The sequence below is a fragment of the Triticum aestivum genome, chromosome 6B, assembly GCF_018294505.1.
Source record: "Triticum aestivum cultivar Chinese Spring chromosome 6B, IWGSC CS RefSeq v2.1, whole genome shotgun sequence".
Lineage (NCBI taxonomy): Eukaryota > Viridiplantae > Streptophyta > Magnoliopsida > Poales > Poaceae > Triticum > Triticum aestivum.
The window spans coordinates 444493960-444520857 of NC_057810.1; the positions used below are offsets into that span (position 1 = coordinate 444493960).

The 26898-nt window shown below is 43.3% G+C and overlaps 1 long non-coding RNA gene across 4 annotated transcripts; it reads right to left on the bottom strand.

Annotated features, from left to right (window-relative positions):
- Nucleotides 1-286: 286 nt before the first annotated feature.
- Nucleotides 287-7466, bottom strand: LOC123134211 (uncharacterized). Of its 4 annotated transcripts, none has more exons than XR_006465582.1 (9): nucleotides 7252-7466; nucleotides 5907-6042; nucleotides 4331-5665; nucleotides 3781-3829; nucleotides 3364-3461; nucleotides 3079-3273; nucleotides 2484-2541; nucleotides 1134-1827; nucleotides 287-914 (listed from the first exon to the last, which is right to left on the bottom strand). It is a non-coding gene; the product is annotated as an uncharacterized lncRNA (long non-coding RNA). The 4 variants fall into 4 exon arrangements; XR_006465581.1 differs by having other exon boundaries at nucleotides 5894-6042; XR_006465583.1 differs by lacking the exons at nucleotides 4331-5665; nucleotides 5907-6042; nucleotides 7252-7466 and adding an exon at nucleotides 3917-4315 and having other exon boundaries at nucleotides 297-914; nucleotides 1134-1250; nucleotides 1759-1827.
- Nucleotides 7467-26898: the final 19432 nt, after the last annotated feature.

Here is a 26898-nt window from a genome sequence, read left to right on the forward strand (position 1 = left end):
TATTTCTTAGGTCATGTTGTCTAAAGTAACATTTGCCCAAAGCGAGAGAAGCATACCTCTCTCTCATTATGATTATTATTAAAAAGGTATTAAATTTAAAATAAACAATTTCATTTACTTGAAGCACTTGAAGAAAGAGAACTTAGACATACTTTTACGCAATGCTCATTTAACCTGTGAAGGACTACACAATGCTCATTTAACCTGTGAAGGACAAAAATATTCCACCATCTCTGAATGATGAACTAAACTAAATAAGAAATATATGCAGTAAATTCATTCAAAGTAGAAAAGGGATCTTACATCAAATAAGAAATTACAACAAAGATGGTGTTATCTTAGTAAAAGAAATTACATCATTAGAAGAGAAAAGGAAAGAAAACCAAACATGAGATTGAGATTAATACATCTAGGAGAAGGTCGTAGACATCACTGTGATCATTTTGCGGCATGGGGAGTAAGGATCCATGGTTTTTATATGCCTTGTCCGGCTGCTGGAGTAGATGACATGGAAACGTCGTCTCTACCATCTCGATGGCTTAGACCCAGGGAGCTGGATGTTCATCTCGGCCCTCCCCAGCTTCCATCAATGGATTTTTATAGTCAGGGTTAAAGACTGAGAGGTCCTATGCATGTTCAAATATGCAAGTAGCATATACAATACAAATCAAGAAAAAGAAAAGAGAAGACCACAAACATTACAAAAACACAATTTTGACAAATTATCTCTATTGTAAAATTGAGGGAGTAACTCATTATTCGAGAGAACTGGCCATTGACAATTCAGTTACAATTATCAAAGAGAACTGTAAATTGCTAACTTAATTTCATCATTCTTCGCATAAGCTTCTCACTGAGGAAATTTCTTGACTGGAAGGTCACATTTCAAGCCATTGCACTTATAAAACCCAGCCCTGTTGTCATTTAAATTGCAAATTAATCATCAATAATGCACAATAATTTATGACCCACAAACGATTTGGAGCCTAAGGAGGAGAAAATACCAATGCAAATAATAGTAAGATGCATTGCAATAGTCGTATTACTTGAATTTGTAAGCTGACTAGCAAAATCAGATCAATCATGCATAGTACACAAAAGAGACAAAGCTTTAACCATAATTGGTGCTTAACCTTCTTGCTCCTGCTAATGATTTTGGCCATCAAGGCATCAGAGTAAGGGGAGGAAGAATGGGACGACGCTTGCCGGAAGTTGCCGATGGGTGTTGACGGCCTGGCCAAGCCATCTCCCTCCATGATAGGTGGCAGCCGGCGGAGAGGTGTAAATATGACAAGATGTGAAAATAAGCTCGAGGAAATTAATATGGACCAGCAAACTGACAAAAGCAGAATATAACATAATAATGAACAGTAAACATTTTTACACACCCCCAATTTGTTTTTTTGCTGAGAGCTCCTCAGGTGTCCAAACAATATGAAAATTGGAGCGGATCTGACGCATCAAATTGTGTACCGCACAAAAAAATTGGAATTTTTTGAATTTTTCTAGTATTTATTTTGATCTTTTTCGTCAGTGTGGGTGCAGATGAGCTCGGGTGCAGAGATGGATTTTCGGCCATAAGGCACACTTCTCACAAAAAAAGAGATGGCCACTGTGAAGAAGCACAGGCCTAGTATGTCTCTAATAATAGAGATGTTCCTGTTCAATATAACTAAACTATTCCATGAGCAAAAGGAAAACATACATGTAGCTAGAAATCAAAGAATACACATGTAGCCAGAAAGAAAGGAAGCAAACCTCAAGCAGCAAAACAGAGTTACAACAAAACAGAAGATCAACATGCAGCAACACAGGAGATCGCATAACCTGATAAATAAACATAAATGAAGTAGTCAGAGCAGGCAACGAAAACTTCATGCGCCAGGGCATTAAAACATTTTACAGTTCAGTTTGCAATTTCAAAATTGACACCATGGCGGCGCACAACTATAGAGTAAAAGACCAGCATGCTATGCATGTATACCATGTTTCACTTTGAAAATAAAGCTGGATTGCATTTGAAATATCTTTCCTTGTATTTCCTATATTACACACACCTAAATTAAACCAGCAAGTTAGCATGTCATTATTTACAAAGAAACACCACAACAACCTAATCAACCATATCCCTTCTTTAATATTTCCTTTCTTTTTTGTAATTCTAATTTTTCAACATAGCACAAGGATTTATCCCTATTTAATCTCACAATAAGATCTAAAGTTAGTGTGTGGCATATATGTTAATACCCCAACCCAAAATCTGAGAAGAGCAAGAACAACAAAAACTGAGAAAGTTCCCTTTGTTATTTCAAGTTTTTGTCGAACTGGCAAAATCATTTGTAGGCAACTCAAGTTATACGCCGCGTGCAAGGAGTGAACTTCCTCAGAAACCTCACAAATGTACGACAAGTTAGGTAAGTAACAATATATTGAGGATGAAAAAAATGCTTATCGATGCATGAGTTGAGAAACCAATCAAATACCTTCAGATTAAATGATGCAACTATCCTAGAAAGATCTTAAGCCTGGAGGACCCTTCAACTGAACAAAAAACAGCAAGTCATCATATCAACAACAACACAAGAGACAACTTATTATCAAATCCAGTAGTAAACAAAAAAACACGCTACTAATTCTTAATATCATTAACCTGTAAGATTTGTACACCTAAAGTCATGTTAGTGATTCTTACACCAAATCAGTATACCACTACCATAGTACTACACCGTCTAATTACTATATGATCATCAGACTATAGAAAAACATTGCAGCCCCCTTCCGCCACTTTGCGGATGCAGCCTCATGCTCCCTCCTCTTCACATCAGGAACCTGAGGGAGGAAGAACGGACGGCGGACGATGGTTATTTCCACTCTTGTTTCAATGTGATCAGGAAGCAAATGCAATCCAGTTTCAGAAAACCAAACTATATATACCTAAAGGATCGGTGTTCTAAAAATGTGAGTTACACTCCCCGGTTCCATGATCCATAATAAAATAAGAGACTTAGGAAAGGGGCTAGCCTACACAAATAGCCCAGGAAGAGAAAGCAAAACTTGTAGAGTGGAGGGAGAGCTCACCTAGACCCAAGAATCTGTAGGTGGCCAAGCCAGATGTGATAGGAAGCACGGAGGATCCGAAGAAAGCATACAACTCATTAGGCAATACATTTCTCCCCTACAATCTGTGGCGATGCTGGCCATGCTCGAACCAAAGGTCCACAATGTTGCATCCAGTATCAGCACAGCAGTAAGGCAAAGGCATGACAACGGATCCTAATCCCAAAGCAGCAAAAATAAAATGGCAGTAAGGCAAAGACATGTAAAGATGCAAAGGTTACATGAACTGGACATGCCAAAATTGACCTTCTCATCTTCGAGTTCCTCCAGCAATGCTACTTCCCCGTTCGAGGAGCTCTCTATATCAGCCACTCGCCTGCTCATCTTCATAATGCTCACCGTAGCTTGCAAATCCATAAAATTTAATTTAATCCAGATAAGTATTTTATCAGTAACTCTCGCTCTCTGGGACAAATGTGGACCAACTAAACTGAATATTCTACATCAAACCAGAATCTTGACTAATTAATAACTGACATAAGCACTTGACCTGTGAACACTCGCTCTATGGGAAAAATGCAGACCAAACTGAATAGAATATTCTACACGAGAACAGAATCCAGACTAATTAATAACGGCATAAGCACTGGACCTGTGAACACCCGCTCTCTGGGACAAATGCAGACCAAACTAAACCGAAGAAACATAGAACTTTGTTTTTACCTTCGTAATAAGCAGCATGACCATAATCACATCCCATGAGAAGCCATACCTAGAAACTGCATCAGTTAGAAAGACTGCATAAACGTGGCACATGTGCAAATATTTGTCCAATTACAAAATAAGAAAGGGATATTACCAGCCACACTTTTGTTATACTGCTTGGCTATGTTCAAATGGTACACGAAACAGTATTGGTAGATGAAGGAACACAATGCAAGATCTTTCAGTCCCCTCTTTTCACCCCTCTCTGAATCCATGTCCCTTCTTTTTCATCCCTCTCTCTGAATCTAGATCCTGGCAATGATCAAGCTTCCAGTCCCCTCTTTTTCATCCCTCTCTCTCAAACACACATGACACATTGCAGCAAACATAACACATCAACTACTATAATTGAAAACTGAAGCTACGACTCTCTATTATCCAATTTCAGTAACCATAAACTCTGTACCTAGCAGCAAAGATCTCGTAAATGCACATACACATGATCACAAGTTGTATCCTCTAAATGCAAGAACAAAGTGGAGGAAAGAGAGAGGATGTAGAGGCAAACCTGAACCTCCTCGAGCTCCTTGCTCCTACTGCTCTAGTCGGAGACCCTCCCTCAACCGCCGACCACATCCACAACTTCCGCTATGTAATGAAGGCCTCCCGTGAAAGGAAATTAATATCTATATATGAGAGATCAGATGAGAAAATGCAGAGTAACCAATAGGCATTTTTAGCGTCGCTATGATACTTGATAATGTTGGCCTCTGGTAGCACGATGCATCACAAGCATATGTCGAGACACAAACATAACTATATTCCGGATTAAACTAATAGAACAACAATTTACAGGGTTAGAATGCAGTGCACATATATATCTTAGTGGCGCAAAAACTATTTAGCCAACTTCACCAACAATGTAGAAATTGGCTTCACTGTACTAACATAGTTATTTTGGTTATAAGCAATCAACCATTTTAAGTAACGAAAAAAAGCCCAATAGCAAGATAGCACAACATAGAGCTACATTGACCATTGGACCCAGCTCTGAGTAGAGAACCTACATTTCATATCCAATAACCGAAATTTGTGTGATACATCCATAAAGGAATATTAGCAAGACGTGCAGAAATTGGTGGCTGGACATATTGTTTAAGCAAATAAATAGTCACTACTTTCTTGTGCGCAATGGAGCAGAAATTGGTGATCACAAGAGCAGAGTAGTCATGGTTGAGCCTGTTTTGACTTTCTTTTCTTATTCCACTTTGGAAAGGACAAAAGTGAACAAAATCAGGCCAAACACATATAGTACCATTTAATGCCTCACAACAGTTTTTGCATGGCCAGTTAACCCTGAAAGAAGAAAGTCTGTGATATTACACTTAATATGTAAGAGAGGCTCAAACACAAAATTAAATTCAAAATAAAAGTAATGCTCATGCAGCATATTTTGTATTTACAACACAAGACAGTACCGTCAAACGTTATATATTAGCTAGATAAGTAGGAATCTCTCATTGGACTGTGCCTCTAAATTATACCATGGAGGCATGAAACTAAGTATTTTGGGCCAGGAAAACAAAGATGCCCGCTTCCGCGCTATGAGTCACAGAATTTTCATATAACTGTACTCACAAAGCTATTTAAACATAAAAGGAAACAGTAGTACCTTGTATATTTGTAAAACCCATCAAGAACAAAGTTGTGAATTAATCTCTTTGTATTGATGCCCTCATCACCAAGCCCGCTATCACTGATGCCTTCTCTTCCGGCACCATAAGTAGTGTGATCATTTTAGAAATATGACCAGTTATATTCTACCTGTATCTATCTCTATCTTACGGTTCCACTGCGCACTGTCGTGGTTGCACTGCTCAAGTCGGATTAGAGTTATTGTGCCCTGCGAAACACGAGCAAAGTTTGAACAATCCAATGGTTATATTCTACTTAAGCTGGGACCATTATGCATCATATTTTGTATGAATCGCTATGAGAGAGAGCTGAACAATTATATAGCAAATTGGGTGTCGTATTCAATTGTATCCATGGAAAATATATTATGATCTCTAAACTACAGCAGTGTACAAAGAAACGACAACCAACAAAGGAAGCAGAGGCAGATGCTGACAGAGATGACAAACCCAAGTCTGGGAAGGATGACAGTCGGATAGATATCTCATCTCTACTTCTGCTCATCTCCATTTATTAAGACATGACAACATATGTATATATATGATGTGCGCCCAACTCTGTCTTGAGCATTGCCCGCTACTGAACCTGCACATGAAAAAACTGACAAATGTTCTTATTCTTGTTCTGCCTTATGCAACTTCTACATAATGTGAATAGGAGTAAGCAAGTGTCGTATCCAAAAAAAATTTGACCATTAGTAACTTCTACATAATGCATCATATTCTGTATGTAATGTCGAAGTATCGACATCAAGATTACATGACAGAAAGTGGGAATTGAAGTGGCCAACTAACCAAGCCTAGGTGAAAGGAAATCTTGAATCTGTCCATTCATGTCTGATACAAAGAACTGATCATTAGCACTGTAATTCACACAAAGGTAGCTATTTTTGTTTTTCTTATATAAATCCAAGGAATACCACTAATATAATTTATCAAACTGCGAATACCGACAAATTGAGTTCCATTGCCCTTTAGTGTTTAGCAGTTACCTTTTAACAGGATTGTAGATAGCCTCAAAAAATGGCATATTGCGTTTCACTTACTTTCGAAGTGTCAATGCAGAACTTTGTGTGACACAACCCCTAACGTTTCCGACATGCAACGCTCCCCAGGAATATGGGAGGTCAATGGGTTCGTGTGTGTTGAAATAGACCTGGTCCCAGAGTATCACTCATCAGAACGACCGTCCAAGGCACAGATCATCCAACATCGGCAATAAAATTAAGCAGGCTACAACGGAGGTAAGGGTAGGCTCTAAGGGCAACTCCAATGGTGACACCGACTTTTTCAGCTCTGTTTAGTCCCACAAGCCAAGGCTGTCTTGATTTCTCATGACATGATTGTTTCAGCCCGTCATCATCGTCATCACCCCTCTTTTTGGTCCAAAAATGAGGTTGCCTCTGCACACCAAGCAACATGACCATGATACCCATTAGATGTGTGCACACATCCAGCCATCAAGCTCAGGAGCTTCTCATACCTGGAGTCAACCGACCAAACCCCCACGATGCGGACGGCATGTCAGACAAACACCATACGGTTCCCAGCCAATGCCACACCCGAATCCAAGGCAACGGAACGGCGGTCGCTGGCAGCGTTGCGGAACTGACGTGGCCGCCAAACCGATGATTGGCCAGTGATCAGGCAATGAGAGCTCGCCTGATTCAGCATAGGGTTTGGGTTTAGGGGTGTGAACCACGGGCACGCGCGCGCACAAACAGAGTGAACTAGTGAGTGCGTGGGTGAGTCTCAGAGAGAGAGAGAGAGAGAGAGAGAGAGATGGGGATCATACCGGATCCAAAGCAACAGGTAGCCAAGCTGTGAGAAATCCATCGACGGCGGCTAAGATCCTGCGCCGGCACGACCAATCCCTCGACCGAACGCATGACGGGCCCCGCCACTCAGTACCCAGCCAGCGCCGACGTGGATGTCCCCACCGCACGGGAGGGGTGGCGACCCAGCAAGTCCGTCGGTCGGGAGCCTGGATGGCACCGGCGGATCCCTCCATCATCGCCGCCCTTTGGGGAGGGGTGTGATACGTCTCCAACGTATCTATACTTTTTTATTGTTCCATGCTATTATATTACCCCTTTTGGATGTTTATGGGCTTTATTTTACACATTTATATCATTTTTGGGACTAACCTACTAACCGGAGGCCCAGCCCATATTGTTGTTTTTTTTGCCTATTTCAGTATTTTGAAGAAAAGGAATATCAAACGGAGTCCAAACGGAATGAAACCTTCGGGAGCGTGATTTTTGGAACAAACGTAATCCAGAGGACTTGGAGTGCAAGTCAAGAAGCAGTCGAGGCTCCCACGAGATAGGAGGGCACCCCCCTATAGGGCACACCCCCTGTCTCGTGGGCCCCTCGGGCGGCCACCGATGTACTTCTTCCTCCTATATAAGCCTACGTACCCCGAAAACATCCAGGAGAGAGACGAAAGACAATTTCCACCACCATAACCTTCTGTATCCGCGATATCTCATCTTGGAGCCTTCGCCGGCACTCTGCCAGAGGGGGAATCGACCATGGAGGGCTTCTACATCAACATCCTTGCCCCTCCGATGAGTTGTGAGTAGTTTACCACAAACCTACGGGTCCATAGTTATTAGCTAGATGGCTTCTTCTCTCTTTTTGGATCTCAATACAATGTTCTCCCCCTCTCTTGTGGAGATCTATTCGATGTAAACTCTTTTTGCGGTGTATTTGTCGAGATCCGATGAATTGTGGGTTTATGATCAAGTTTATCTATGAATAATATTTGAATCTTCTCTGAATTCTTTTATGTGTGATTGAGTTATCTTTGCAAGTCTCTTCGAATTATCAGTTTGGTTTGGCCTACTAGATTGATCTTTCTTGCCATGGGAGAAGTGCTTAGCTTTGGGTTCAATCTTGCGGTGTCCTTACCCAGTGACAGAAAGGGTTGCAACACACATATTGTATTGTTGCCATCGAGGATATCCCTCTACATCATGTCATCTTGCTTAATGCGTTACTCTCTTCTGATGAACTTAATACTCTAGATGCAGGCAGGAGTCGGTCGATGTGTGGAGTAATAGTAGTAGATGCAGGCAGGAGTCGGTCTACTTGTTGCGGACGTGATGCATATATACATGATCATGCCTAGATAATCTCATAACTATTCGCTTTTCTATCAATTGCTCGATAGTAATTTGTTCACCCACCGTAATACTTATGCTATCTTGAGAGAAGCCACTAGTGAAACCTATGGCCCCCAGGTCTATCTCTTATCATATTTGCTTTCAATCTACTTTTGTTTGCATCTTTACTTTTTGCATCTATATTATAAAATACCAAAAATATATTTATCTTATCTTACTATCTTCATTAGATCTCACTTTCGCAAGTGGCCGTGAAGGGATTGACAACCCCTCCGTTGGTTGCGAGTTCTCAGTTTGTTTGTGTAGGTGCGTGGGACTTTTGAGGAGCCTCCTACTGGATTGATACCTTGGTTCTCAAAAACTGAGGAAAATACTTACGCTACTATTGCTGCATCACCCTCTCCTCTTTGTGGAAAACCAATGCAAGCTCAAGACGTAGCAAGATGCGGCCCCAGCCGACGCGAGTCGGGTTGGCCACTCTCCCATCCGACGCCGTGCCTCCTTTCCTCTTCCTCTCTTTCTCCCTCCTCTCGCCCGCTCATCTTCTCTCTCCTACAGATCTAATTGAGCGCCGCTGTTGTCGCCCTTTGCCTGCAGGTCGGCACCGTGGTGGGGATCTGGGAAGGAGGAGGGGGCCGGAAGGGAGGAATGGTGCGGCGGCTGTGAGAAGGAGCGGGTGGCTGTGCACGGGAGGCTAGGGTTTGGTGTGGTTATGTCCAATGGGCTCCTCGCCCCAGCCATGGGACGCGCGGCGCGCGAGGAAAGGTTCACCCGCCCGAAGATTACCCACTACTAAGACAGCCAATGCAAGCTTGAGACGAGCCCACTCGTCATTGGGCAAGGAAAATGACTGGGAGGTGAAAAACGATTTAACTGCAAGTGAAGATCCAACGGTGCAGCGAGCCAGAGGGGCAGATCCGACGGCCGACGAAGCTTGCAATCGGGGGAGCATTCTAGAGGTGAGTTGGCTAGCCTCATTATTGTTTTAAATTACATGAGGAATCACATCCGACATAATTATCCATCACTGATCCAATGCCTATGAGCTTTTCACATATTGATCTTTGCTTAGTTACTTTACTGTTGCCACTGTTACAATTACTACAAAACTGCTACTGTTACTTTTGCTACTGTTACCGTTACTTCCAAACTACTTTGCTACCAAATACTTTGCTGCAGATATTAAGTTATGCAGGTGTGGTTGAATTGACAACTCAACTGCTAATACTTGAGAATATTATTTGGCTCCCCTTGTGTCGAATCAATAAATTTGGGTTGAATACTCTACCCTCGAAAACTGTTGCGGTCCCCTATACTTGTGGGTTATCAATGTGCTCGTGTGTGAACACACTTTTTGACGACTCCACTGGGGATGAAGCTTTAAACGGTCTCCAGCCCGTTCTTGCTACAAAGAGAGCGTCATCTGGGGTTTGCTATCTAAAAAGGTAATATGAATACTCAACCCCCATGTGTAGATGCAAATAATTCATATGGTGTTACTAGATCGTTCAATGAGTGTACTCTATCGGCCAGCCCTAGTTTTTTCAATCATGCATCTAATTACATGCATAGGCCGATTCAAAGTAATTTACATGCTTCAACTTCTTATGATACTATTAACATGCACCATATGTGCTCCAACTCTCATGCATCAGCAACCCCATAAATTGTTATGCCGATCAATCGAATAACACGATGAGTTTGGTCAATCAAGTTGAAACACCTCATGTAGGAATTTCCAATAGCATGTGTCAAGGTGTTTCACCTTTTTATTCATCGGCAACTAATTTGCAATATAATGGTTCAACCATGCCGATGGATGGGAGAATTGGCCATGCTACTACTAGCTATTCGGCCAGTTACTCTCAACCATCATATGCTACACCTCATGTTAGTAATTTTTTGGCATCGTATACCACTGTAGATGCTCGTAATTCGGCTCCGCGCCTTCATGGTCATAGCCAAATAAGTGAAAATATTGCAGAGTGCACATGCCATCATATAATATTATAGCATATAATGGATCCTCTATGCAATCGTGTAATTTCAATAGCACCTCAGTGCCAAAAGAATCTAAAAGTATTGTGGAGCAATCCCTTACAGAATGAGAAGTGGCTACATTAAAAAGTGATATAGCCCGAAATAACAAGATTAGTGTTCTTTGCCTTGAAGAGCATGATAAGGGATTAGCTCATGATTATAATACAATTATGTAGAGTTTGATAAGAAGATGAATATTTGCCAATTGATAAAATGGCGATCAAAAATATGGTTTTGCAATAATACATACGCCTTCACCTAGTACCACATCATATTATACACCCCCTACACAATTGCAAAGTTTTGGTAATACCCATGTGTCTTTCCCGAAAGAATCTAAAAGCATTGGGGACAATCATATACGGAGTGGGATGAAACTGGAAAAAGCTTAAATCCAATTTTTCCACTCAACGCCAGAAACAAACAAAAAAAGAATTGGCAGAAATAAAAGAAGCAATGTCAATTGGTAGAATCAATGAAAAGAAGGATGATTTGGAACATGAAAGTGCTTCGGTTGAAAAATCTTAATCAAGTAGTATATATTCCGAGTCCATCAAATCCAAAGAGGCAAGCGTTATTGAGAAAGGGCATGGCAAGCATAGCAAGACGACCACGCTTGATTTTTAAGAATTTAATGGAGCCTACTTCCTGCCCCATGAGTTCTGTGCCACAGAAATTGACAAGCCTCAAGGACAAGAACAAGTAGTCAAACAAAGTTCGGTTGACAATGATCTTCAAAGTAACAATGCATGGAATCAAGAAAAAGGTGATGAGAAGGCATTGGGGAGCCATCCAAAGATGGAGCAAGATATTGTCCAAGTCACACCACCATCATGCTCTCCCAACATATTTGAAGAGGTATGTCTAGCAAGTAATTTATCTATTTTCAGATTTGGTCACAACTTTATTGTTGATGCATCTATTATAAAAATACTTGTAAGTAATTTTGAAAGGCCAATGAAGAAGAGTAATTTACTTGTTAGCAATAAATTTGTTATAGAGCATATTGGTCAACCCATTGCGCCATTTATAAAGACCGACAGTGACTTATTGTTGCAGTCAAGGCTTTCCCCACTGCTTTATCTAAAGTTCATATCTAAATGGGTAGCTTTGCTTATTTCTTACTTGGCTTCCACTTGGTCTCAATTGGGACATGTGTGTTCTAACTATTTTTGTTTCAGAAATTTAAAGCCAAGGTTAAATTCTTTTGAGAAAGTCGATCCTAGTATAATATCTTATCTAATGCCTTCGAGAAAAGAATGTGAAGGAAAATTCAGAGCCGAATGGAAAGATGCCAAATCTGAACCATTCATGTGCTTAGTTCCAAATCCGTTCTAACAATAAGATCGGCTAGAAAATAAAATGTTTACCTTTAATTCAAGTGTGTGTGGTCAAATATCTGAGTTGTTGCTGAATAATAATTACATTAGAATTCCTGATAACCACGTCAAGCCATCAATCCAAGGACGAATGTATTGTAGGTTGCATCATTCGTTCAAACATAATTTCGAGGATTCAATATGTTTCATCAAATAGTTAAATCGGCCATTGATAAAGAACGACTGAAATTTGGTGAAACACCAAAGAATGACCAGTCTATTCCGATTGGTCCTGATGGCAAGAAAATTTGAATCAGATGCTTCAAGACGATTCCTTTAAAGGTGAGAAGGTAAAAACTGCATGTGTGTAACGCCCGGATAATTAAGCTACAGTAATCCCTTGTTGATGATGCCATGTCACCACTGTTACTGTTGTTAATCTTGCGTTGATTCAAAACCAATTCAAAATTCAAATTTAAAATGAAGTCAAACAATAATGTTAAAATTAAAATGTTATAAATGTGACAAATAATGTATAGGTAATTGTGGTGGAGAAACCACATTTTTATAAAATAATTAAATGCACTAAGGTAAATAAAACAGTAGCTAAAACCTTTAATTAAATGCCTTTATAAATTATAAAATATTAAAGCATTTTATTTAGGTGCCAACATTGTTGTGTTAGTGGTATAAATATTGTTACTAATTTATGTGGTATTGTATATTTTGCAAAACTAAAACAAGTTGGAAATTAAAAGAAAACAGAAAAGAGAAATTAAACAAATAGAAAATCAGTAAAACAAAAGAAACAAAAAAATGGCAACCCCGCCTTGGGACAATTGGCCCAGCCGGCCCACCCCGCGCCCGGCCTATATGGCCTCTCCTTTTTTTCCTGTAACCCTAATCCTCTCCCACTCTTCCCCCGATCCACTCTCCCTTCCCCTCCACTCGGTCGCCGTGTCCGTCGCCTCACCGATCGTTGATCGCCTTCCGCCTCTTCCTCACCGGCCACCTCGAGCCTCGCCGCCCCCTTCCCTCCAATGCCGTTGAGGGCCTCACCCACCACCCCTCTCCGCCACTTCGCGTCGCCGCTGCTTTGCTCTGTTGTTGGTGCCGCCGCTAGCCACCGCCCCGCTCGACCGTGCTAGCCACCACCTCGCTCGACCGCACTAGCCACCGCTCCCGCCTCCTCTGCCGCCCATGGTCACTGCGCGCTCGCATCCGCTCGGGGCCGTGCCCCCTGCTCTGCGATCTGCTCTGCTGCTTTTTGTCGCCACTGTCGCTCCCTCGCGTTCGGCCTCCCCTGCCCGCGCTCCTCTCACGCTCCTGCCGTGCGTCCGCCATGCATGGCCATACCTAAGCACACACTCGGCTCTGTGCTTGCCCCTCACTGCTGCCCGCACGCTCTGCTCCGCTTCCCCCCACGCCCTTGTCGTTCCCCCGCAGTCGCTCACGCCCCACGCGCTCTCACCATGCTAGCTGCCGTCCACCTAGCTGCCAATTGTGGTTGCCGTGCCCGTATAGGTCGGCAGCCCCGCCACTGCCCAGCTCACCGTCGCGTCTGCCGGGCCGCACCCCTGCCCCCACCGCTCGCTGCAGCCGCCATCCGCTGTTGCTGCACTCTGCTACTCTGACAGCTGCCCCAGCCCTGCTCCGGTCGCCGGCCGCGTGGCCCCACACCGTCGGTGCTCGCGCCCGCAAGCCCTGGGGCTCCTCTCTGCTCCAGCCCCCTCCCCCCCATTAGCCCCTGGTGGCTCGGCTGAGCCACCGACAGATGTGGCCCACCCCTGAAAACAAAAACAAAAAAGGAATAGAAATAATTAGAGTAAAAATAATAAATAAATAATAATTAAAATGACTATTTAAATAATTAGTGAGTTAATTAACTTAATTAATTTTGATTAGTTGAACTAATTACTTAGTTAGCTTCATTAATCATCTAATTAGCTAGTGTGTGTATGATAGGGGGGCCCACCCCTATTGACCAGTCAAAGTTTGACTGGTCAACTGGGTCCCCCATGGCCCACATGTCAGCCACAGTGTACCCTGCTGGGTATAGTTTGTGGGCGCATTTAGCATTTTGCTATTTATTTCGAATTAAAATTAATTTCAGAAAATGAATAAAACTTTGAAAATTAATATAAAATAATTCGTAACTTAGATTAAAATAATTCATATATCAAAGTTCCTCAGAAAAATGTGAAGAATCTGAATACACTCTCCGTTCGTCTACCACACGTCCCTAGCATAGCGAACATGCAACCATCCCCCTCCGTTTCATATTTTTGAAAATGCTGAACACCGGGAATACTTTCCTGGATGTTTCCCCTTCGCTAGTAGCACCTAGTACCGCTTAGGGCATACCTAGAACCGCTTATTGTCATATCATGCATAGTCATGCATCTATTTGCATTGTATTTCATTGTTTCTTCTGGCTCTTCTCTCCGGTACACTTCGAGACTGACGCCACTGCTGCCCCGATTGACTACGGTGTTGACGACCCCTCCTCGACAGAGATTCCAGGCAAGCAAAACCTCCTTGATCATCCCGATACTGCCTACTCCTCTCTACTGCTTGCATTAGAGTAGTGTAGCTGTTACTACTTTTCGGATGATCCTATTCTGCTACATAGCTTGTCCTTGTTACTATTGTTGTTACCTTTACCTGCATTCCTAAATGCTTAGTATAGGATGCTAGTATTTCATCAGTGGCCCTACATTCTTGTCTGTCTGCCATGCTATACTATCGGGCCGTGATCACTCGAGAAGTGATCGCGGGTATATACATACTATACATATTATACTTGATACATTTGGTAACTAAAGTCGGGCCGGCTCGTAGAGTACCCGCGAGTGATTCACGGACTGTGGGCTGAAAGGACATGTTTCCCGACGGCCCTCTGGGTGGATCTTTGTGGCGGAGCGATAGGGCAGGTTGAGATCACCCAGAAGAGAGGTGGGCCTGGTCCCTGGTCGTTCTCCGTGGTTATTTCATAATAACACGCTTAATGAGTTTTGGATATTTGATTTGAGTTGGTCTTTTGACCTATATGCACTAACCAACTACATGGGGACAATTATGGGCACTGGCGTCGTAGTATCAGCCGAAAATTTCCAGACGTCAGCGATTGAGCGGTGCGTGCCCGGGTGGTCCGCATAAAGCAACCACCTTTGTAATGGTGGTTGCCACGACAGATCCCGGGCGCCCTCGCAATGTGCAAAAGTGCAATGGGCGATGGGCCCAAGACCCCTACACGCTTAGGATTTAGAACGGCGTGCTGGTTTGTCTGTTGAGCCTAGGTAGGGCTACGACGTGTTGATCTTTCGAGGCGAGGCATGGCCCAGGAAAGTGTGTCCTGCCAGAGTGATCGAGCATGTTGGGCAATGTGGTGCGCCCCTGAAGGGAAGTTGAACTATTCGAATAGCCATGTCCATGGTAACAGGGCGCTTGGAATTGTATTCTGACGTCATGACAACTAGAACCGAATATACCCAGATAAGTCCCAGAGACAACTCGGGGATCGCTTTCCCACAAGGCGATGAGCGGAGGATCGCCGGGTAGGATTATGCTATACGATGTTACTTGATGCTATACTTGCTACTCTATATGCTTCAAGATGGAGGCTGCCAGAAGTGTAGTCTTCGATAGGACTAGCTATCCCCCTCTTATTCTGGAATTCTGCAGTTCAGTCCACAGATACTACCCATTTCATTGATACTGATGCATATGTAGTGTACATCCTTGCTTGTGAGTACTTTGGACGAGTACTCACGATTGCTTTGCTCCCTCTTTTCCTCCTTTTCCATTCTTCTCGGATGTCGCGACCAGATGGTGGATCCCAGGAGCCAGGTGTTACCGACAATGACTTCTACTACCCCGACGGAGCCTACTACTACGTGGAGACCGCTGACGACCAGGAGTAGTTTAGGAGGATCCCAGGAAAGAGGCTTGCGCCTCTTCGATCTGTATCCATGTTTGTGCTAGCCATATTATGGTACCTTGTTTAACTCTTGTCTGTACTCAGATATTGTGGCTTCTGCTGACTCGTTTGTGATCAAGCATTTGTATTCGAGCCCCCGAGGTCCCTGGCTTGTAATATGAAGCTTGTATGACTTAATTTGTGTTTAGAGTTGTGTTGTGATATCTTCCCGTGAGTCCCTGATCTTGATCATACACGTTTGCGTGTATGATTAGTGTACGGTTGAATTGGGGTGTCACAAGTTGGTATCAAAGCCGACTGCTTGTAGGAATCCCCCTTCCAAACTCCTTGGACGAAGTCGAGTTTAGTCATTGCAAAACTTTTACTAACATGGTTGTGTGGCTTACGGGCCCATGTTGCCATTAGGTGGTATTAGGATCTTTTATTCCTCTATCTTTACTCTGGGACTCTGATCTCTCTTCTATTCGGGTCAAACGATTTTGCTAACTCTAACTCTAGGTTCTCGTAATTGCTTCCTTTCGGAGAGCCCCTCACTCCAGATGATCGCTTGGTGCACCGAAGGATTCCGAAGATACTCTCCGATGTTCTCTCGAGACTTTGACCCCTTTGATTTTGCAATTCCCTACCACCGATATATCCCTATGGATAAATACATACACCTGTCGTTCTTACTTTTATTACCAGTTGCTCTTGTTATTACAAGATATATCAAATTATTCTCCGACCTTTTAAGAATCCCTTGTGCCACTGCCTTACAAATCGTTGCTGCCTGAATACCCTTCCGAATAATTCCTCACACTTCTCGAGGATTTGTTCATTCCTAGTTGTCCATGTGTTTCACAAAATTCTTTGAAATACTATTTGATTTTCTGAAAATCCTCAGCAGCCTATTGCTCCTGAATTCCTTGTCTTCCTGCATTATGGTTGATTCCATATTTCTATTAACCTTTGTGGACATCCTTTGTCACTATCATTTCGTGTCCCTGGATTCAATATGTTGCGGATGCTCGCAATCCTTGATCAGATCCTAGAATTCATCCTTCTGGCTCAGACATCATGTTAAAAATGAGCTGGATCTCGATCAATCAACTTGCCATCGATTGTACCCCTAAGCCTACTCAACTTATCCATCCTTTATCAGAGTGTTTTCTTCTGATCCCTTGATTTGGAAATCATATTTCCATTACATTTGAGCTTTGAATTAGTTAGTTGTTTCTATAATCCAATGCCTTTGCATTGTTTCTTCTTCTGGTGGTGTGTCGATGCTCACATCAGCTCTGTTATGGACCATCATATCCTTTATTGAATTATCATCCGACAGTGTCCTTCATATACCAAAAGCCTCGATAAGTTCTTTCCCTGATACATAATGCCATTCGTAAATCCTATTCTCTGATTTGGCCAATCACGCTCTATTTTCGAGCTGGTGATATTTACTCTTGAAGCTTGTGGTATATGTTTCTAAGATGCCTAGATGGGTTGAACCTATGCCTTCCTTAATCTGTGTGACCCCGAAAGTTTTCACGGGTCATACTCCTCTGGTAATTCACCAGGTAGGGTTTCACACCCAAAACATTTTATTAGAGCAATGAATGAGTGGTCATGCATTGGAAAAGTGGGAGTCGACCTTGAACTTTGTGTTCATGCCCATGGACACGATCTAGATCTTATTATGGAAGCTTATCTTAAATTAATTATTCCCTCGGTATAAGTTCATCTTATATCTGGGATCTGGTCCTTTGCAATCGTGGTTCCGGCCATATCGATATTCCTTGATTCCTTTTCTCGGATAAGTTAAATTTCTTGTCTTCTACAGATCATTACACTAGTCTAACCTTGATGCGTCTCCAACGTATCTATATTTTTTGATTGTTCCATGCTATTATATTATCTATCTTGGATGTTTTATATGAATTTATATGCTATTTTATACAATTTTTAGGACTAACATATTAACCTAGAGCCCAGTGCCAGTTTCTGTTTTTTTCCTTGTTTTTGAGTTTCGCAAGAAAGGAATATCAAATGGAGTCCAATAGACTTGAAACTTTACGACGATTGTTTTTGGACCAAAAGAAGACCACAGAGTACCGGAGATGCACCAGAGGAGCACGAGGCCACCACAAGGGTGGGGGGCGCCCCCTAGGGCGCGCGCCCCAACCTTGTGGGCCCCTCGTGGACTCCCCTAACTTGTTCTCAACACCAACACCTCTTACATATCCCCAAACCTCCAGAACAGAATCTAGATCAGGAGTTCCGCTGCTGCAAGCTCTGTATCCACAAAAAACCAATCGGGACCCTGTTTCGGCACCCTACCGGAGGGGGAAATCATCGCCGGTGGCCATCGTCATCATCCCGGCACTCTCCATGACAAGAAGGGAGTAGTTCACCCCAGGGCTGAGGGTATGTACCAATAGGTATGTGTTTGATCTCTCTCTCTCTCTCATGATCTTGATATGGCACGATCTTGATGTACCACGAGCTTTGCTATTATAGTTGGATCTTATGATGTTTCTCCCCCTCTACCTTCTTGTAATAGATTGAGTTATCCCTCTGAAGTTATCTTATCGGACTGAGTCTTTAAGGATTTGAGAACACTTGATGTATGTCTTGCATGTGCTTATCTGTGGTGACAATGGGATATTCACGTGATCTACTTGATTTATGTTTTGGTGATCAACTTGCGGGTCCTATGACCTTGTGAACTTATGCATAGGGGTTGGCACCCGTTTTCGTCTTGACTCTCGGGTAGGGCACTCTTTGAAGTTCTTTGTGTTGGTTTGAATAGATGAATATGAGATTGTGTGAGACATATCGTATAATCCAACCCGCGGATACTTGTGGTGACATCGGAGTATCTAGGTGACATTAGGGTTTTGGTTGATGTGTGTCTTAAGGTGTTATTTTAGTACGAACTCTAGGGTTGTTTGTGACACTTATCGGAATAGCCCAATAGATTGATCAGAAAGAATAACTTTGAGGTGGTTACCTACCCTACAATAATCTCTTCATTTGTTTTCCGCTATTAGTGACTTTGGAGTGACTCTTTGTTGCACGTTGAGGGATTGTTATATGATCCAATTAGATTATCATTGTTGAGAGAACTTGCACTAGTGAAAGTATGAACCCTAGGCCTTGTCAAGCATTGTAATACGATTTTCACTCACTTTTACTATTTGTTACCTTGCTGTTTTTATAATTTCATATTACAAAAACCTATATCTACAATCCATATTGCACTTGTATCACCATCTCTTCGCCGAACTAGTGCACCTATACAATTTACCATTGTATTGGGTGTGTTGGGGACACAAGAGACTCTTTGTTATTTGGTTGTAGGGTTGTCTGAGAGAGACCATCTTCATCCTATGCCTCCCACGGATTGATAAACCTTAGGTCATCCACTTGAGGCAAATTTTCTACTGTCCTACAAACCTCTGCACTTGGCGGCCCAACAACTTCTACAAGAAGAAGGTAGTGTAGTAGACATCAAGCTCTTTTCTGGCGCCGTTGCTGAGGAGGCTAGGTAAGCGGCACTAACACCCCATCAACTAAGCTCTTTTCTAGCGCCGTTGCCGGGGAGGTTAGTGCTTGAAGGTATATCTTTAGATCTTGCAATCGAATGTTTTAGTTTCTTGCTTTATCACTAGTTTAGTCTATAAAAGAAAACTACCAAAAAATGGAATTGTGGTTGCCTCATATGCTTCATATTTTTAATATCTTTCGTGAAAATAAGGATTCCGATTATTGTGACAAAGTATTAGAAGAAGAATGCAGTAAAATGTTTGGAACTAAATCTTTAAATGATGAGCATGTGACACTCCAAAATTTTTACTTGGTTTTCAGCATAAACTTTGTGGTTTTTGAAAAGAGGCCATTTAAAATTTTCCAGAAAACCTTCCTCTTAGAAACTCCCTTTGCTTTGGCAAGGATTTTTTTCTTCAAACTATGGTGTTTGATCTTTTGAAACTTCTTCTCTGTTGGTTCCCTCTCAAATTATTTTGGGATTTAATTTTATATTCCTTTTTTTAAAAAAAGAAACTCTATGAAAATTTGGGATTTTCATATCTTGGAAACCACCCATGACTTTGTATTTTGCCCGTGTGGTAAAACCCCTCCAAAACCTCCCCTCCTCCTTGTAATCAACCTAAGTTCTCTGTCCCAACTAATCCAAGCAAGTTTTGGATTTTATTCTAATTATTTTTCCCCTCAGATCATTTCTGAAAATTATTTGGAGCCTGAGAGATTTTTGAGGCAAGTACCCTTTTTCATTTGAGTTTTGACCTCAAACCAACTCTCCTGGATAGTCCTTTGAACCCACAACCCAGAACCACCTTGATCCACTCCTCCTCTTTTCAAATTTTTCAAAATTCAGTCTCTGCAAGTTTGGACCAGATTTGCCAAATTTGGTGAAATTCATACCTACACTTCTCCAAAAATTCCACCAAAATTCAGGCAGCCTACTGGAGCAACGAGAAGCCACACCACCAAAAATCAGCTCAAGGAAAAATCCCTAGATGCCTAGATCATTCTGTCGAACACTTGGCGTGCACTGTTGCTGTTCATATTCAGAAAAATTCAGTTTTCAGTGTCGTTTTCGTCCGTCAGTTTCAATCACGCGTAGACAGTGCGCTTGGCGCGTTGGACACGGCTTCTTCTCCCTGGCCAGCACCCCCGCACGCGCGCTTGGCGTCTTCCCGGCGTCGGTGGCGCCCTTGGCCGCCCGCGCCGGCGTGTCTTGCGGCGGCCGAACCCCCGTAGCAGCCGACAGGGGACGGAACGGCGGCTCAACGCCGTTCGGCGCCGCCCAACGCCCCTCTACTCTCCGCGTGGCCTCATGCATGCCAGCGCACGCCCGTGGCACCGTCGCTGTGGCCCGGCAAGCACGGAACGTGCTCCCTGCCGCCGACGGGCCCACGCCGCCCTGTTCTGTTGAACTCGCCCATAGCACCAAATCCCAGCCCGATTAGCACCTAAATGGAACCGGTGGACCTCAACGACGACGCCCAACTCCCTAATCACCCCCGACCAAGCACTGCGCCGCCGTAACCTTCACCGGAGATCCCCGTTCACGGCCACCGCCTCGGATCGCCTATAAAAAGGGCCCCCGAGCTCACCCTCGAGCACGCACCAGCTCTACACCTCACGAAAGCCCCACCAGGCCACTAGGAGGACCTCGAGGAGGTCTCCTCCCCCAACTTCGGCCGCCCTGACCCGCCTCGGCCTCCACCTCGATTCGCTCCGGTGAGGCCGTCCCTGGTGCCCAAATCTTGTCTATAGCCTCCTCTAGCACCCAGTAAGCTAACCCCAGCATCGATTTGTCCTTCGCAGCTCTCTCCGACGAGTCCCTTGACCACCCGAGCCGCCGTCCGCCGAAGCAAGGCTCGCCGCCGACGTGGTACTCGCCGGCGACCACCACCACCACCAACCGACGCGGAAAGGTGCCCTGAACATGGAAGTACCCTCCGATCCCCCTGCCTCGCCTTGGATCGCCGCCGGCGACCACCGCGGCTCTCGGGCACCGGCGAAATCTGCCGCCCCGTTCGTATATTCAAACCTGACAGGCGGGACCCTCCGTCAGCCTCTCTGTCATTTCTAAATGAATCGTTTTCTGAAAACGCCTTCGGGCAAAATACGTTTTCCCCGCTGGGCTGGCGTAGTTGCTACTGAAACGTTTTCTGTTTTTATAAGCTAGCCCCTGGAAATCTTTTGTTTCATTACAGATGAGTCCCTGGACAAAAAACCTTTATAACTTTTAAACAGAAAAGTATTTTTGATTGATCCTTTTTCTGTCCTCTTTAAAATTTTGTCTAGTTTTTATTAGATTTATTTGAAAAATATTTGAAATACTTTTTGTGCACCTTTTGGTATTTATGATAGCGCATATATTTTCTTTATACCGTAGATACCGAAGGAGGTGATGGAGCCGCGAACTTCACCGAGCTAGGCTCCGACTACTCCGAACCAGGCAAGCATGTTTGAACTTTTGATATGATGATTGTTTTGGCATGTTTGCATTAAGTAGTTTATGGCATGTTGATGAACATACCGAAGAATGTCCCGTTACCTGAGACGATGGGGCAAGTGAGTTTCGAAAATCCATGAGTGGATGGATGTGAGTATGCATGGCCATGTGTTGGCATGAGGATGGGTAAGATGGCAGTGTTGTAGCATGCCAGGCTTATGCCAGACTATGTGACTTCAATGTCAACTCGTATCATTCCAGTTCCTTCCATTCTTCCTTCCTTGTACTACCACATGTTTTCCGCAAGGAATATGGCTTAGTAAGTTGTAAACCGCTTTCCTGGTGCAGACCAAAAAGGAGAGGCCGTGATGATGGTTCCATGGCCCTGGATTAAAGCCAGTCATCCGGTCAGGGGGCATGGGTGTTTCCGGTTGGGACCGAGAGGGGGGCACCCCTTAGAGCGTGCGTATATAAATTTGATCCCATGCTATTCGAGATTGTGATCTCCCCGTCTCAAAAGTTTTTCTTGGACGATGTCTAGGGTGATTCCTAGCATCGAGAGGTAGGATGGGTATGTACTGGTTAGCTGTGTTTTCTTCCGAAATACCGTAAACGGAACTAGTCCTTCATGACTACGGAAATACGTTGGCTGTGGGAAAAATTTTGTACAAACTCTGCAGAGTCATATATTCCTTTGAATCATCTATTCCTTGTCCATGTTCGATATTAACTTATCTTGACCAAATGTCAGTTTTGATGACAGAGACTCCGGTGAACCGCATGAGTGCTAAGTCCGGTTAAATGATTATTCCTGTGGATGTACTAACCCGTTTATTCTCATGAATTGAATATTTATTATGAGCATTATTTCCTTGTGAATAAAAGCCCTTTCTGTGATGTCGCCCCGATGTCCGACTGTGGCATTTCTTTTAAAGCCCTTTATGTGGTGTCGCTAAGACGCCCGACTGTGGTATTTCTTTTAAAGCCCTTTCTGTGATGTCGCCCCGACGTCCGACTGTGGCATTTCTTTTAAAGCCCTTTATGTGGTGTCGCTAAGACGCCCGACTGTGGTATTTCTTTTAAAGCCCTTTCTGTGATGCCGCTCCGACGTCCGACTGTGGCATTTCTTTTAAAGCCCTTTATGTGGTGTCTCTAAGATGCCCGACTGTGGTATTTCTTTTAAAGCCCTTTTGTGATGTCGCCCCGACGTCCGACTGTGGCATTTCTTTTAAAGCCCTTTATGTGGTGTCGCTAAGACGCCCGACTGTGGTATTTCTTTTAAAGCCCTTTCTGTGATGTCGCCCCGACGTCCGACTGTGGCATTTCTTTTAAAGCCCTTTATGTGGTGTCGCTAAGACGCCCGACTGTGGCATCATTTCCTTATATTTATTTGTTCACCTTTCGAGGCATCGCTTCAGACACCCGATCGGTCTTCATTTATGTTTTGTGGGATTTCAGGCGGACTACCGCCGCTTCCCTTTCACTTACCTCGTTATGCTAATTTTTGAATGTACATGGGTGAATTAATCATGACGCATTTATGCATGCATTTGTTATATCTTACGTCAGAACTGTCTTGCGAGTACTTTCAAAGTACTCACTGGCTTGTTGACTTGGCCAGATGCTGACGAAGGCGATCTCATGGATGAAGAATTTGATAGCGAGTACGACGCCTAGAGGAGTCCCAGTCAGTCTCGTACGACCCTGGATTTGGTCACTGTATTATATCCGCTTCCGCTACCAAATAAATTCATCGAGCCTCACCTCGACGCTCGATGAGATGACAGTTTTAGAGACTTGTATCTCTCACCCCGCTGTGTTTCTCCACCACCGCCCTATCCTCGAGTCAGTAGTATGCCTCCACACCACTGTGTCATGTCCGCCATTATGTATATTTATTGGCGTGCTTGTAATAATTTGGTTGAGCAACCGTAGTTCGACCCTGTAATATATTTTATGCTACTGGCTTATTGTATCAAGAATTTGTCTACCAGTGAGGATGATTTCTCTCATACTGGACTCAAAAGATTGGTTTCTCAATAAAAAAATTTATTGGAAAACCGGTCGTGACAGAGCATGATTGCAATGTTGTTAGTATGAATTGTTTGAATACCCATGATGCTAATGATATGCAAAGGCATAAGCTTGGGGATTCCATGTTTGATGAAGATGATATTTTTAGTCCGCCTAGTTTTGATGAGCAAATTTATTATGATGATAGCATGCCTCCTATTTATGATGATTATGTTGATGAAAGTGGTTTCGGAGAGGTCATGACTTAGTGATGAATCCACTATTTTGGAAGAGGTGCCAATTTATTATGAGAACAAAGTTGCTATCTATGATGATTATTGTGATGATATGTATGCTATAAAGAATAATGATAACCATGAAACTTGTCATCATTATTTTAATTTTCAATTGGATTATGCCTCACATGATAGTTATTTTGTTGAGTTTGCTCCCACTATTCCGAACAAGAAGAATTTTGCTTATGTGGAGAGTAGTAAAATTTATATGCTTGTGCATCATGAGAAAAAATGCTTTATGTGATGGTTATATTGTTGAATTCATTCATGATGCTACTAAAAATTATTATGAGAGAGGAACATGTGCTCTTACATATTGCAATAATATAAAGTTTCCTCTCTATGTGTTATTTTTGAAGTTGCACTTTTTTTGCCTTCCTATCCAAGTTGATTCTTGTTAGGGTTGCCGCAAAGCGAGCTGTTGGTGAAGCAAGGGGTCGGGCATATGAGGACCTCTACCAACGGTTAGGCACAAAGGAAGGTGAAAGGGACATCTATAAGATGGCTAAGATCCGGGAGAGGAAGATGAGGGATATTGGCCAAGTCAAATGCATCAAGGACGGAGCAGGCCAACTCTTGGTGAAGGACGAGGAGATTAAGCATAGATGGCGGGAGTACTTCGACAAGCTGTTCAATGGGGAGAATGAGAGTTCTACCATTGAACTGGACGACTCCTTTGATGAGACCAGCATGCGTTTTGTGCGGCGCATCCAGGAGTCTGAGGTGAAGGAGGCGTTAAAAAGGATGAAAGGAGGCAAGGTGATGGGCCCTGATTGTATCCCCATTGAGGTGTGGAAAGGTCTCGGGGACATAGAGATAGTATGGCTAACCAAGCTTTTCAACCTCATTTTTCGGGCAAACAAGATGCCAGAAGAATGGAGACAGAGTATATTAGTACCAATATTCAAGAACAAGGGGGATGTTCAGAGTTGTACTAATTACTGTGGAATTAAGCTGATGAGCAATACAATGAAGCTATGGGAGAGAGTCATTGAGCACCACTTAAGAAGAATGACAAGCGTGACCAAAAATCAGTTTTGTTTCAGGCCTGGGAGGTCGACCATGGAAGCCATTTTCTTGGTACGACAACTTATGGAGAGATATAGGGAGCAAAAGAAGGACTTGCATATGGTGTTCATTGACTTGGAGAAGGCCTATGATAAGATACAGTGGAATGTCATGTGGTGGGCCTTGGAGAAACACAAAGTTCCAGCAAAGTACATTACCCTCATCAAGGACATGTACGATAATGTTGTGACAAGTGTTCGAACAAGCGATGTCGACACCGATGACTTCTCGATTAAGATAGGACTGCATCAGGGGTCAGCTTTGAGCCCTTATCTTTTTGCATTGGTGATGGATGAGGTCACAAGGGATATACAAGGAGATACCCCATGGTGTATGCTCTTTGCGGATGATGTGGTGCTAGTTGACGATAGTCGGACGGGGGTAAATAGGAAGTTAGAGTTATGGAGACAAACCTTGGAATCGAAAGGGTTTAGGCTTAGTAGAACTAAAATCGAGTACATGATGTGCGGTTTCAGTAGTACTAGGTGTGAGGAGGAGGAGGTTAGCCTTGATGGCCAGGTGGTACCTCGGAAGGACACCTTTCGGTATTTGGGGTCAATGTTGCAGGAGGATGGGGGTATTGATGAAGATGTGAACCATCGAATCAAAGCCGGATGGATGAAGTGGCGCCAAGCTTCTGGCATTCTCTGTGAGAAGAGAGTGCCACAAAATCTAAAAGGCAAGTTCTACAGGATGGCGGTTCGACCCGAAATGTTCTATGGCGCGGAGTGTTGGCCGACTAAAAGGCGACATGTTCAACAGTTAGGTGTGGCGGAGATGCGTATGTTGAGATGGATGTGTGGCCACACGAGGAAGGATCGAGTCCGGAATGATGATATACGAGATAGAGTTGGGGTAGCACCAATTGAGGAGAAGCTTGTCCAACATCGTCTAAGATGGTTTGTGCATATTCAGCGCAGGCCTCCAGAAGCTCCAGTGCATAGCGGACGGCTAAAGCGTGCGGAGAATGTCAAGAGAGGGCGGGGTCGACCGAATTTGACATGGGAGGAGTCCGTTAAGAGAGACCTGAAGGATTGGAGTATCAACAAAGAGCTAGCTATGGACAGGGGTGCGTGGAAGCTTGCTATCCATGTGCCAGAGCCATGAGTTGGTTGCGAGATCTTATGGGTTTCACCTCTAGCCTACCCCAACTTGCTTGGGACTAAAGGCTTTGTTGTTGTTGTTGTTGTATCCAAGTTGATTCTTGTTCCCATAAGTTGTTTGCTCACGAAATCCCTATGCATAGGAAGTGGGTTAGACTTAAATGTGTTTGTCATATGCTTCATGATGATCCCATTATGTTTCAATTCTTATCTTTTGTGTGAGCATATCATCCCTAGCTAGAAAGGAAATAAACAAAAGCGCTTGCTGGGAGACAACCCAACATTTAGACCTACTGTTTTGGTGTGTCCACATGATTAATCTACTGTAGTAATCATGTTTTATAGCTTTTGTTTCAATAAAGTGCCAAGTAAGACCTTTGGGATGGCTTACAGTGATAGTTGTTTTGATCTTGCTGAGAAACAGAAACTTTTGCGCCGAGGAAAATGATTTTCATAATTCACAGAAGCATGATTTTCATATGATTCTTTTTCCATCTGATTGGTACAAAAATTACCCAGGTTGTCCTAATTTTTCAGAATTTTTGGAGTTAGAGAAGTATTCGAGAGTTACAG